General features: G+C 35.0%; 1 non-coding gene across 1 annotated transcript; it reads right to left on the bottom strand.

The window, feature by feature from the left end:
• Positions 1-10,611: 10,611 nt before the first annotated feature.
• TRNAS-CGA (transfer RNA serine (anticodon CGA)) lies at positions 10,612-10,693 on the bottom strand. The gene has a single exon. It is a non-coding gene; the product is annotated as a tRNA-Ser (tRNA).
• Between the last annotated feature and the right edge of the window lie 3,227 nt (positions 10,694-13,920).

The following is a 13,920-nucleotide window of genomic DNA, read 5'->3' as shown; positions in this document are numbered from 1 at the left end:
CTGCGTATGAAAATAGCTGCAAATAAATACATTACATAACTTATTTATTGCTATTACACGATTTTCTTAATTTGTATTTAATATTCACATATAACATACCGACGTTCTGTCAATACCTCAAATGTTATATTTTAAAGATAAGAATTGCTTATGTCGTGAAATGATATGAATATATATATTCAACTGATATATACAACTGATGAATTGTAATGTAACTATTTTACATAATTTTCATGCATTGAGGAAAGTAGAATATCATAAAAGAATCTCACCTGAACGGGTATCGAACTCACGATTTAAACGCTCGGGGGTGTACCACTGAGCTATCATGACCGCTTTTCGGAAGCTGCTTCTGAAATATAACTGAGCTCATACGTAAATTATTTTTTTCGTATGGAAATCACAATGACGAAACGAGAGTGTAAATATATAGTTTCGAAATATTGTATCGTTAACTATTTCAATCAACTTTATTTTTTTTCTACACTTAATACCATTTCAACATGTCTTATTATATTTAACAGAAGGAAAAACATATCTGTACATTTTATCCCGATTGCTAAGGTTTGCTTGGAGGTTCGAACCAGCAGCTTTAGTTTACTGTTTTCAGAAGATACCCGAAGTTGGACTTCGAAAGTGTTCGTCTCAATACAGCTATCATCATATCGCTCAATCTGTTTGGTATATGGTATATGTTTTTATACGTGTAAAGTCAGTATAACAATTCATTCTTTAAACAGCTTTTTGTATGTATTAATACTTCTTTATAAAAACTGTTTTTAATATTATTATTACGGCGCACCATTTTCAGATTTCTTTCGCGAGTCGTTAACCAAGTCGTTCCCCACAATAGGCGTGTCGTGCAATTAACCAACCACGCGTCAGGTACTAGCTTTTACCTATTGCTTCCTGCTCACAGCTCAGAACATTGGTAACTATGGATAGACGTACAGCAGTAATTACTTGATGGGAGTTGGAAGGCTATTCTGCAACTGCAGCTAGCAGGCGAGTAGGTGTCCCGGCCTCTACAGGAAAGCGATGGATTCGGAAATATGGTCCTACACGTCAAACTGGTAATTTACGATCTTCTGGTTGTCCGCATGTGTCAACCGAAGCCGAAGATGCGAGATTAGTAAACGAAGCCCGGCTAGACCCACTAAAGACGTCTAGACAGCTAAGGGAAGCTTCTCTTTTTCCTGGTAGTAAGCATACAGCTCTGCGAAGAATTCGTCATGCCGGGTTACGTGGCTGTGTTGCTGCCGTGAAGGAAAAACTCTCAGACGACCACAAAATTTACCGTCTCGCGTTTGCACAGGCGAATGTGGGTCGCAATTGGGAAAACGTAGTTTTCTCAGATGAATTTATATTCACAACATCAAATGAGGGACGCCGTTTTGTGTATCGCCCGAGAGGCACCCGATATGACCCTGGATGTGTTGCTGCTTGAAATCGCAGTGGCCATGTATCTATTTCATGTTGGGGTTGGATTTTCAGGCGCGGAGCAGAACAGCTTCACAGAATTGAAGGACACCTGGACAGTGCTCAGTACTTAGATATTATGAGTAATATCATGGTGCCATCTGTACGAGTATTTCAGCCTGATGGTGTAATTCAGTTCCAGCAAGACCAGTCGCCAATACATACTTCCCGTGTGGTTCAGGAATGGTTCGCAGGGCAGCCTGAGATTGATTTAATTGACTGGCCGCCTCGTGGAGCAGACCTCAATCTCATGGAAAATATGTGGGCAGAAGTGAAGAGTACTCTAAGGGATAGTTGGCCTGAGGCAGATCCACCAGAACCCAAGATGACCTGTGGCATCTTGTTTCCGAAGCATAGCTGGAGGTAGGGGAAGGAGATAAATTTGTTACCCATTTAATAGATTCCATGCCCAGAAGAATAGGGCGTGTAATAAATTCAGAAGGGTGATTTTTTTTTTTATTCTAGTGTTTGTTTTAAATTGATAACATAGATGTAATATTTTATGTAAGACTCCTGTAATTGGGATTCTCCTGTTGGAGTCAGCGGATTTAAATAAATAAAATAAGTATTGGACACAATATTAATGTCCCCGCCTTAACTCCCGAAAACAGTCCTTTTCAGGGCTACCTAAACGCTTCTGAAAATATTTCTAGAAGTAAACCACTCCTTGAATCCGATTTCTGTGCAATTCTACTAACAAAAAAAAAAAAAATTCTCTGCAGGCTTTGAACTCAAGATGATCTCATTAACAAGCCCGTACTCTACCAGTGAGCTAACATGAACACGCAAATCCAACCTGAAGAAACACGACTTTCAATTTTCGGTATTCCATTACACTGATGGTCATATACTTTGCAAATGTTGTATTCAACTTGGGATATTCCGCAACACATAATCAAAGCGAGAGAGAGAGAGAGAGAGAGAGAAATGAATATACAAAAGCATATTCAACGTATTCGAATGAGACTCTAAGTAACGATATTCCGTTCTAAAGAGAATTTGTGTTTCTTCCCGTGACGTTAAGGGGATCGGGAAAAGTTATGTGTCTTGAAGCAGGATCCGACTTTGGATACTCTGTTTACACACTTTCTATATTCGTAGGAATATACTGTATTTCACGAATGTAAATGACATGCTGTATTGAGAATATTGAGAAGTTACATCTGTATGACAAATAGCTGCAAATAAATACACTACATAATTTAATTATTGCTAATAAACGATTTTCCTAACTTGCATTTAACATTCTCATATATAATACCGACCTACTGTGAAAATTATCTCAGATTTTATATTTTAAAAATAATAATTACTACATTCTGCAATGATTATGTTATATATATACAACTGATATATTTTAATGTAATTATTTTATATAATTTTTCATGCATTGCGGAAAATATAATTTTTAAAAAAGGCATTGACCCAGATAAGATTCGAACTCATAACCTTATGATTTAAGGTCCGACAACTTACCAGTGAGCTAACACAAGGACTTCTGCTAAAGTACTTTTAGCGATGTATAAATATTCTCAAGACAATTATGACATTCATATCCACTACAAACGCTGTTTCTGTTCTACTTTGACTTTTATTTTAGTACTCAGGTGATAATTATATTCTATGTATTAACTTTGAGCATTCTTTTACATATGGAAAGATTCGTTTACGTATCTAAATGTTCCATCACGTATGGAGAGCTAAATGACAAACAAGCATGTGGTGACATTAATACAAAGTTTCGAAATATTGTATCATTAAATATTTCAATCAATGTTGCTTTTTTCTACACTTGGTAACAAGTCTTATTATATTTAAAAGAAGAAAAACACATCTGCAAACTTTTTCCCGATTGCAAAGGCTGGCTTGGAGGTTCGAACCTGGTTTACTATTTCCCGAAGATACCCGAAGTTGGAGTTTGAAAATTTTTGCCTCAAAACACCAATAAAGAATGCGCTCAACCTTTTTGAGACAAGGTGTACCTTATGATACTTAAGTGCTTATATAAATTTCTTTCTTTTTTTCCTTTTTTTTCGTTTTGTCGGTATTCCACTGTGAATGGCACTGACAATGCAGTTAGCAAGTGATTCGCACCATCTGTAGCTGGCACCATCTTCTAGGAATGAACACACAAAAACTGATTTCACACTCGACAGCGCTAGTTGAAGGTCATTTATTATGGACTGTGTATAAACACAAAGCCGGTATGAAATCATCTAATGGAGCGATTTTCAGTTTATGGGTCATAACACATTGATGATGAATGTTTGCTGGGTTTCGAATCTTGTACATTCAGCTTAATGATCTTTTTCCTGAAATTTCGGATGAAGTATTTTAAAAGTCCTTTCAATTGTGTCGCCACTTTTCCCTACTTTTTATGTTTTTTTTTTTTTTTTTTTTCAAAATATTGCAAAAGTCGAAGTAATATTTAAAATTAGGTGCGAAATATCCAAGATTCCTGCCCATTTTAATGTATATCAGTCTCTCTTCAGACACACACACACTCACAACAAAAGGATATCCTAATAGCCATCTAAGCTATTTGGGGTATTAAATGACATATTTGACAAATTAACCCTAGAATGGCAAGCATTCGTAAATTTTACGACGCGCGTTAAACTTTTGGCCTGTACTAATTAATTGTTGCGTTGACAACTCTGACATTCCGGCTATTCCCGCCCCGTGCTGTCTCAAGGTCAGTGTGGTGGCGGCTTCCACTAGAGTCCGTTCCTTACCATTGATCTGAGGGCGTAGTCGTGAAAATTACGAATGCTTGCCAGTAGTGTTACTTTTTCTTAACTAACTATTTTATTTTTTTTTTTTTGGTGGTTGTGCGGTGAAAACGTTTTAAATGTCGCATATTTTTAGGCAGGAGATGGCGTTAAGTTCATCTGAAATAGCCAAATTGTTAGACGATGAGTCTCCAATAACATCCAGTCATGAATCCGATTAAAGTGGCAGTGAATTTCATTATGATAACATTTTGACTTATTCTGGGTCAGATGATTATGAACCGTCGTCAGATGAATTGACATCTGACGATGGTTTTGAAGATACTTGGCCAAAAAGAAAAAAAAGGGGTGTCGATGCACTCGAGCAGATGTGCAGCACAACATCATGTTCAAGAAAGACAAAGCGATGGCCGCTTTGTGTGTTCTTTGGCATGCTAAACATTGCTGGCATAAATTCCTGGGTCATTCGAAATGTGATTTTGAGAACAAAGAAGGAAAAATTAGTAGGCCTATAAAGAAAGAGATTTCTCTGTGAGCTCCATACCCAGCTACTAACTCCCTGGCTGGAGCGGAGGCGGAACTTCCCAACAATCCAACAGTCCATTAGCACAATGATAACCAACGTTCTGCGCCTTCCAGAAGAGATCCCTACTATTCCCCGGCAAGAAAACAAAAGGACAATATGCAAGATTTGTCCTTATCAAAAAAGACGTATCACTGCAAGCTATTGTGATCAATGCCGACAGCCGTTTTGCGCCGAGCATCGAGGTATAGTGTGTGTCGTATGCACGGAAGAAATTTAAATTTCAAATGTAGACTTTGCGTACTCTGTTTCCAAGTTATATCACTAATTTATGTCTAAGAGTTAGTATTATTACTCTAGTTAGTAATTTTGAGCAAATTACGCATAATTTGTCAAGTTAAACATATATTTAGTTTACATATATTTTCATTTACATTTTTCTTTATCATTATGTAATACATTCTTATATTGCAATATTTGTACAATATATTCTTTTACTTAGGTCATATAGCAACGGTATCTTATTGAGTACTAAATAAACTTTCAGAATATATATATAAAATATTTAGTTTTTTTTCATAACCTTACCCAAATGTGACTTTATAATATAGTCGTAATATTTACTAATGCTTGCCAATAGTGCTTCTCTTAACATGCTTGCCATTCTAGGGTTAAATGGAAATAGGGTTCCCAACTATGGGTTTGCCCAATCCGGGATTATTTTTTTTTTTTTTTTACAATAGGCCTGTGCTATTCACATATTGTGATGGGCAAAAAAACTATTTTTTTGTTTTTCTCCTGGGTTTAAACAGTTTTTTTTTCATTTTGGGAAAATATGAAGGGTTTCAGTATAACGACGAGAAAAATATATCATATATTTTACCAACACTTATTTCTGATTGATAAGTATATTTCTCTTGACAGGGAAAAATACAGATTTTTTTTCAGGATATAATAATAAAGTTCTCACAAAGGGTCTTTCCTAGTAAGATAGTGAAATCGTCCCTTGATTCAAATTGGGTTGCTATTCACCCAAAAGGTTACCCTTGACCTAAAACTACCCCAAAACAATTTTTGACCTCCTCTCCTTTCCGAATTATCGTATCATACATGCTCAAAATTGAACATTTTTAAATTTTGGCGGGGGTAGTCCAAAAATTTTGAAAGTTTCACAGATTGTAGATACTATCTAGACGCAAATGTGCAATTTTTCAAGACTATCGTTTAGTATTTTACTTATTTTATTTATTTATTTATTTATTTTTTTTGCGCGTTGAAAATTTCAAAAAACTGTAGAAAAAATTTTGGGTTGGACACGTTCCTGACTTTTGGTTAAAAAATTTGTTATACCCTTATGTATAACATATATTTTTTTCGGGTCCTGAAAGTGATGGCAACATTGTCAAAAACAAATAAAACTGAAGACAAATGTGTTTTTCGCACAGTTTTCCCACCATTTTAGGGTCCTCAGGGTGAAAGCCTCTTCAAACAATTCTTTGCCAAAGTTCACAGTTTTCCTTTCTCTTGCGTCCCTTCTGCTTCTGTCGTTCTTTGACTGCTTCGATCTGTCCATTTCGAAAGAAAAAAAAAAAAAAACTATATCTCTGTTACAGTGCTTCCACTTCAACCGACTCTTGCAAAGTTAAAACCTCATTTCGGTAACTCATATCTATCAATGCTTGCCTCAGTGGTCGCACACAGTAGCGCTCTCTACCACCAGCTGTGTGTAACTTTGCTGTGCATAAGTCGGGTGAAGTCAAAATAAGAAACAAATTGCATTTAGAGAGAGATTGTTACCCTGTTGCCATATAATGAATTATCCCATTGAATCATCCTATTATCCCATTCTCTTTAACTCTTTTTTTCCATTAGAGAGGGCCAAGTTATAGAGGACGCCTTAGCGGAATACTCATGATGTGGTAACACAGTCAATTCGTTTCTTATTTTGAACAAAGTATAGTTCTATCATTTTTTTTCCCTGAAAATATAGGTGAAAGTATTTTACAATTACTTGTCGTCTTCTTGGGTGCAGAATAATACCCGTTCAATACTCATAGACGTAGTGGCTTCTATTATTATACCACATTGTTGATCTCTAGTCTTACGTTGCAAGCGCTGCTATCGTCTGAAGCAGTAGCGTAGTCAGGATGTGTGTTTGGGGGGGGGGGGGCAAGTGCTGTTATAGGTATATATAGAAAAATTACAAACAAAAAATATATAAACATAAAAATATATAAAAATTACAAACATCAAAGTACCAAAGTACATTGTCGGACCGCCTTGGGGGGGCCCGGCCCCTCTGCCCCCCTTCCCTACGCCACTGGTCTAAAGGAATTGCACTCGCTTTCTCTCGCTTAGCAACAGTTGAACCCTTATGGGCTCAACGCGAGGGTGTGTGAGGGTGTCACCTTTAGTTCGCATTTTTGCCACGGCTCAAGACATTTTGGCAGCACAATAGTATTGAACCCCCTTCGAAAGCTTGGACATCTCCCAACAGAAATTCCTGGATGCGCGCCTCTCCCAGGTCTGTGATTTCTATTTTTACACCATAACTGCCTGATACATATATTTGTATGAAAAAAAAATTCGCAAAGATGTCATTATCATAATCACAAACACACATTCACAACTTTTAGTTATGGCATATATTACACAAACACACACAAAATGTTCAAAGTCGCACTTGTTGATGCAACCAAGTAAAATTTTGATACAACCAAAGATATCAAATCAAGTGATGTTTTTAAAAGGATGTCTTGTTTTTAAAGAATTTTCAGTGCGAAGAGAGGAAGAAACCATGAAAGTATACCGAAAAGAAATGAGCTTCAGTTGTTTTTGTTATATACAAACAAACAAACACTGTTGTTGGGAAGGTCACCTAAGCTGAATTTTTAAATCGGTACTTTTGCTGAGACTTACGATTGCGACAATTGTAAATTTGAATTTTATTTATTTTTTTATTTGTAACCAACGTACCGTATATTCATTATTCAAGAGACGGTTGATTGAATTGCGGGATTAGAAGTCCCAGTGAACAAAAAAAAAAAAAAATCCTTCAAGACAAGATGTAAAATTCTTGGTTAATACCGCCAAACCACAATAGTTGGGAACCTTACGCAAACGAGGATTATACACCATATCTTCCCAAATGTGGCTTATAAACTATATACACTTATATCCTTAACACAACGATTAGCTGTGTGTTCATATGCCACACCAGTGTCTAAAGTGTTCAGCTTATGACGTCATAAGTGAGCTTCAAGGCTAATTTTTTATTAGTGGGAAACTCATCAAAACGTAAGCTATTTTACTGAGCAGCATTATCTAAGTACTAAATACTGTAACCATGCGGACGAATTTTTAGAGCAAATCGTTCTTAGATTTTCGCAGTATTTTGAAAAATGTTAATAATAATAGCGGAACTTATACATTACTTTTTACTGTATCTTTAATAATAATAATAATAATAATAATAATAATAATAATAATAATAATAATAATAATAATAATAATAATAATAATAATAATAATAATAATAATAATAATAAAATGAGAACAAAAGTAAAGTGCACAAGAGCAGGATAAGAAGGGGAAAACTATGCCTAGAGAGAGAAAATCAAAGACGTTAAGACGTTCTCCTAGTTAGGAAGTCTAATTCCTCCGACGGAAGAAGTGAAAAAGTAAGATCCAGAATAGCGCAGGCTATAAAGCATTCAATAGGAAAAGAGGACTGCTAACATAGAGAAATGTATCGTTGAACGGTCGTAAACAATTTATTAAGACCGTGGTATGGAGCGTGGCTCTTGACGGATCAGAGACGTGGACATTGAGGAAAGCTTAAATATCCAAGCTGGAAGCATTTGAAATGTGATATTGGCGCAGAATGCTGCACATATCATGAACCGAAAGGAAAAGGAAAAAATTTAAAATTTCCATGTTTCGCACCAACCTATGGTTGAGAAGAGAATGAATAATAATATCAAGATGCGGAACCCTTGGGGTCAGGGAATTCCCTTCACTTAATATTTTTGAAAGAAGATTGCTCTCCGTTAATAAGCTACTGAAGGGTGAATAAAGTGACAGTATTGTCAGAATTTTGAAAAGCAATTACAATATAGTAATTCATATGTAATTTATGTTCTAACTAATGGTTAGCCGTACCCCTTACATGTGGTTTAATAATTATGAATGTTTAAATATGCAAACTCTCAATATCGAAATATTTCATTGATTTTTTTACACTTCAGTCTATCCTCCCCCACTGTTATTATTTCGCACCTTAATTAGTAAGTAGTAATAGACTCAATATTAAAATGTAATTACTAAATCCGTGTCCTTCAGCATAATTAGAATCAAACTACTAAACAAGAATAGCTATACTTAAGTTTTCCCCCCTCAAGAGTACATCATACATCTTTTAAACTGTTTCTTGATATTCATATTTAATTCCTATCTTATTTATTTTTCACCAGTTGTTTAACATGTGTTTGCTGGAATTTGAAAGTGTTAGAGATTGAAAACGAAAAGGATATACAATATTATACTGCCCAAAGGATTCAGAAACCTAACTATGGGAGAGTGACATTTCTTGCCAGAAAAATTATTTCTAGAACATGGACTAGGGATGGATAATATTTTGAGACAAAAGAGAATTTTTCCTATACCCAGATAATTCGAAGTAGTGCCGTAACTGCTAAAAGAGGTCATGGGGAAACTTCCCACCCAATTAAGCTCCCCGCTGTTCGAAGGGGTCCACTTCAAAATAAAACTTTCTTCATATTGTATGGTACGAACATTCATATGTAAATAAAGCATGGAATAAGTTACTCAATAATAATAATAATAATAATAATAATAATAATAATAATAATAATAATAATAATAATAATAATAATAATAATAATAATAATAATAATAATAATAATAATAATAAACAACTTAAATGAAACAAAAGTGTGATCTGGGCCCCTTCCAGTAAAATGTTCACTATTAGAACCCCAGAAATAATATTTATTTCTTAAGGCTTTAAGTTAACTAGTAATGCATGAAAAACGCCTGCCATATTATTTCCAAAAGAACTGAAAATAATTTAAAGTGCTGCTTCCGCTCGACCATCTCAACAAGATATATTTTCTTAAGATGAAACATAAAAAAAATATGGCATCTACTTCAGTAAAATGACAACTGGGCCGTCTAGAAATAGTAGAAATGTTCATTGTTTTATATTCTAGGGGGGGACATAGACACTCTCCACTTAATAGGGGGGCAAGACTCCCTCGTGTAAGTGGAATTTCCCTATTTTCATTGGTATATTATTATAATATTGATTAAAATATATATTAACCTCTTTCATGCAACCTTGATAATAATTATATAGACAAAGTAATAATAAATAAAAAGGCTACCATACCTTTCAAGTAACCAAATATTGATTCAATACACATTATAGCTAATTAATTTCAGGGATTTACTATTTCTAGTATCTTATCAAATAATAGCAAATGTTGAATAATTTAATTTAAATAAATCAAATATTCCTATTATGTTTATTTTCTACTGACAACACTGCTTTTTTCTTACTGTGTGCCGTTATTTAAAATATACCCCATCTGTTTAATTTAGGTATTGCATAATACGTGGTCTTTAAATCAATTTACGATTACTACGGGATTAATTTATTTTGCTGTTTTCAATGTTTCAAATTGTGCACATGAAACAAATCTGTGCTGCTATTTTTATTTTTATATATAAAACCTTTAGTCTGCAACATAGTATTACGTCATTATTACGTAATAGAAAGTCCATTCACAAATTCTCACATTAGTAGAAAGTTCCTGGCATCATAGTAAGTCTTTTTACTTAAAGTAAAAAATTAATCGCTGTGGACAGGATTCGAACCTGTGCGGGCATAGCCCATTGGATTTCGAGTCCAACTCCTTAACCACTCGGACACCACAGCAGCGAAGCTCAGCGCGCGTCAAATCAGGTTATACATATAAGGGCATTTAGGCTTAAGAAAATGGTCGTATTTCCGCTTTTTAGTACCATATATAGGATAGTTTTATAGTTATGAACTTCAAATCCATTATATTCATTAATAAATTAAGCAGATAAAGGTAAGTTGCCAGCAAAATATGACTTCTACTATCACACTTCAGAAACGCCGGCCGGCTTGCGTGGCTACGTAGCATTTTAGTTTCTTCTTCTTCCAACTAGTGCAGAATAATATAAAATACTACCGTGGGTTAAGGAAATATTCTATAATACTATTTAATCATAATATAGTTAACAATATTATCATTGTAAAGGTACTTAAAAAAAAAAAAAAAAACTACAAGCATATCACGTAAACAACATTGCAGTAATATTGATCTGTCAGATTCTGATTTCCATAGATAACAGTTTTAGCATAGAATGAGAATATTGCTTTCACTATTAGTTTTAAATGTGGATTACTAAATTATAAGACAAAGTAAAAGACTGTTTAAAGTCTGAACTAATTTTATTCCAGCAGTGGCGGCTTTAGCGGATAGGCCGGGTAGGCACGGGGCTACCTAAAAAGTTTGAAAAATATATAAACATTGAAAGATACAACAAAGAGTACATAAATTTTCCACTATTTATATTAATGGTACATATTTATTTAACAAATAGGATCAACCGCTACTACCAGTGTGCGAATTAGATAATCTATTTTTTTTTTGGAGGGGGGGGTTAAATTAGTCCAACAGGACGTAAAGTCTAAAGATGCAATAATTCAAAATAAGACAATAATACCTTACCCCTTCCCCCACACACACATAAATATGACATCTGTAATAAATAAGAGATTTATTAATTCAATAAATATACTGACAATAACTATGTATATATTGTTTGGCATGCATACAACATGCCTAACCTTTCTGAACGTATTTAAATGTTGTACTCACTGTTGTCCCCGTAGCTCTCTAAGGTTTATTTACGTAATAATTCGGCCCGACCGATAGCCATGATCACAAGCATATGTTAATTTTTCTACTCATATTGAAATCTTCCATTTCGCGTTATTACACACAGCTTGCAAAAGAAAACCTACTTCAGCATTATGAAAACTACCAAAAGTACCAGTATAGTTAAACCGGACTTACTTTTTTTTTTTTTTAATCTAGGTATTAGCCTATCATACGAGAAATGGATTGTTGCTGTTCCCGATTTCTGGCATCAAGGTCAAATCAAAGGCCAAATATTTAAAAACTCTCAATTCAAATTTCGAGCTTGCGCTTCTACTTCCCGCTAAAGCTGCGCTCTTCATGCTTTTCCTCTTTTTTTTTTTTTTTTTTTTTTTTAAATATCGATTTCGTGACGGAGTTCAGGAAGTCAACACTTACAATTACTTTACTGTTAGGTTACAGATGAGTTAATTCACTATGTGCTACGTTATTCAAACAAAGTATAAACATTACACTGAAGTTTTCCAGACAATATTAGGTGGACAGCAAACTGTACATCGAAAAGAAAGATGGAAAAATGAAAGATTAACTTTTAAAAGCCCACTCCAGTTCAAATGCTTATACAGACACAGATAATGACATGGAGAACCAAACGTTTTAGCAAATGCTGAAGCAAATCTTCAATTATGTGCTTACTCACTTTCACTAACATGTCTGCTAGGGAGTGCATCCCCAGCATGTACGTTAACATATAGCCACGAGAGAATATATGCAGGGTGTACATTAATTGTGTGGTCAAAATTCACTGGTGAAATCCTCACACCTGAACAATAAAAAAGTCCATAAGAACATAGGGCAAAAAACGCGTTTTTCAAAGTTACGGGATGCCGAAATCGAGAAAATTATAACTTTGAGGCTACCTAGCTCAAAAAACTATGAGAGATATTAAAGGCGATTAAACAAATATTAGGCGAGAAGCTAGTGCACTGTGTATCTAAATAACCATGTTTCAGAATTGGGTTGTACCGGCGCATATGATTTTAGAGAGAGGGGAAGAAGAGCCGAACCTATACCTCAGCTCCCTCTATAAAATCCGTTGCGCCGATACATCTCAACTCTGAAACATAGTTATTTAGATAGACAGCGTACTAGTTCCTCTAATATGTCTTTAACCGCCGTTGGTATCTCTCATAGTTTTCAAGCTAGACAGACTCAAAGTTAGAATTTTCACGATTTCGGCATCCCGTAACTTTGAAACAACGCGTTTTTCGCCCTATGTTCATATGGACTTTTTTTTATTGTTTAGATGTGAGGATTTCATCAGTGGATTTTGGCTACATAATAAATGAACGCCCTGTATATCTCAGATTTTGAGTACAGTTCAAAAGTTCATTTCCACAAACTGTAAAAGGCAGTGATTACTATGCTAATTACCATAAATTAAACGCAACTTTTGAGTTGTATACACGCAAACTACTAGAAAATGAGGACTATGCGCTAACAAGGAATACCGTATACTGGAAAATGAAATACGATAAAAATAAAAACGGGATGATAATCGATATAAATGTAGAGGATGAATATGACATGTCCGACCTTCGTCAAGTATGGTGGAAGAAGTTATTTATTTACTTCTTCTTGGCCAACCGTAAAGCGCATTTATAAATCCATATGTGATTTTGTTATGTGCAATTAGTATATTCAAATTCACGAACGACGACGAACTGAAGGGTATGAAGATGCAATAGCAAGTAACAACCGTAGTCGTAACAATATAGATCAACTAAACATCGATGAAAATAGTGGGGAAATTAGAAATGACCAAAAGCAATTAGTTTACATCCCTCATTTCGAAATACAGCTAGAAGATTAAACTGACAAGATATGACAAAAATCCGTGAAATTTGGCGTTATACCAAGCATAGTTTGGGGGAAAAAGCGAGCATCCACGGTGGGGATACTTCAGCTGATTTCTTTGAGGGGGAACAAAATGTGATTGAAGGGGAAAATCCCTTTCATCCCCCCGGTAATTCACACCCTTACTACTGCGAAAGTAATTTCCTACTCTCATTAATCAATCAAATGTGTATATGTATCCATAAGCGAGGGAGCAGGCCTACCCAAGATTAAAATCCTAAAGCCACCCCTGATTCCAGGGACGTTACCATGCGGGGTATCCGCCGGGTCCGGAACTCAAGATTTCGTAACTCGACATTACACTTCCTTTTAAAACTATGCTTGTTTAGTAGGGAAA

This window comes from Thermobia domestica, chromosome 9 (genome assembly GCF_964235325.1).
Source record: "Thermobia domestica chromosome 9, izTheDome1.hap1.1, whole genome shotgun sequence".
Taxonomy (NCBI): Eukaryota; Metazoa; Arthropoda; class Insecta; order Zygentoma; family Lepismatidae; genus Thermobia; species Thermobia domestica.
This window is presented reverse-complemented; position numbering and strand designations above follow the sequence as displayed.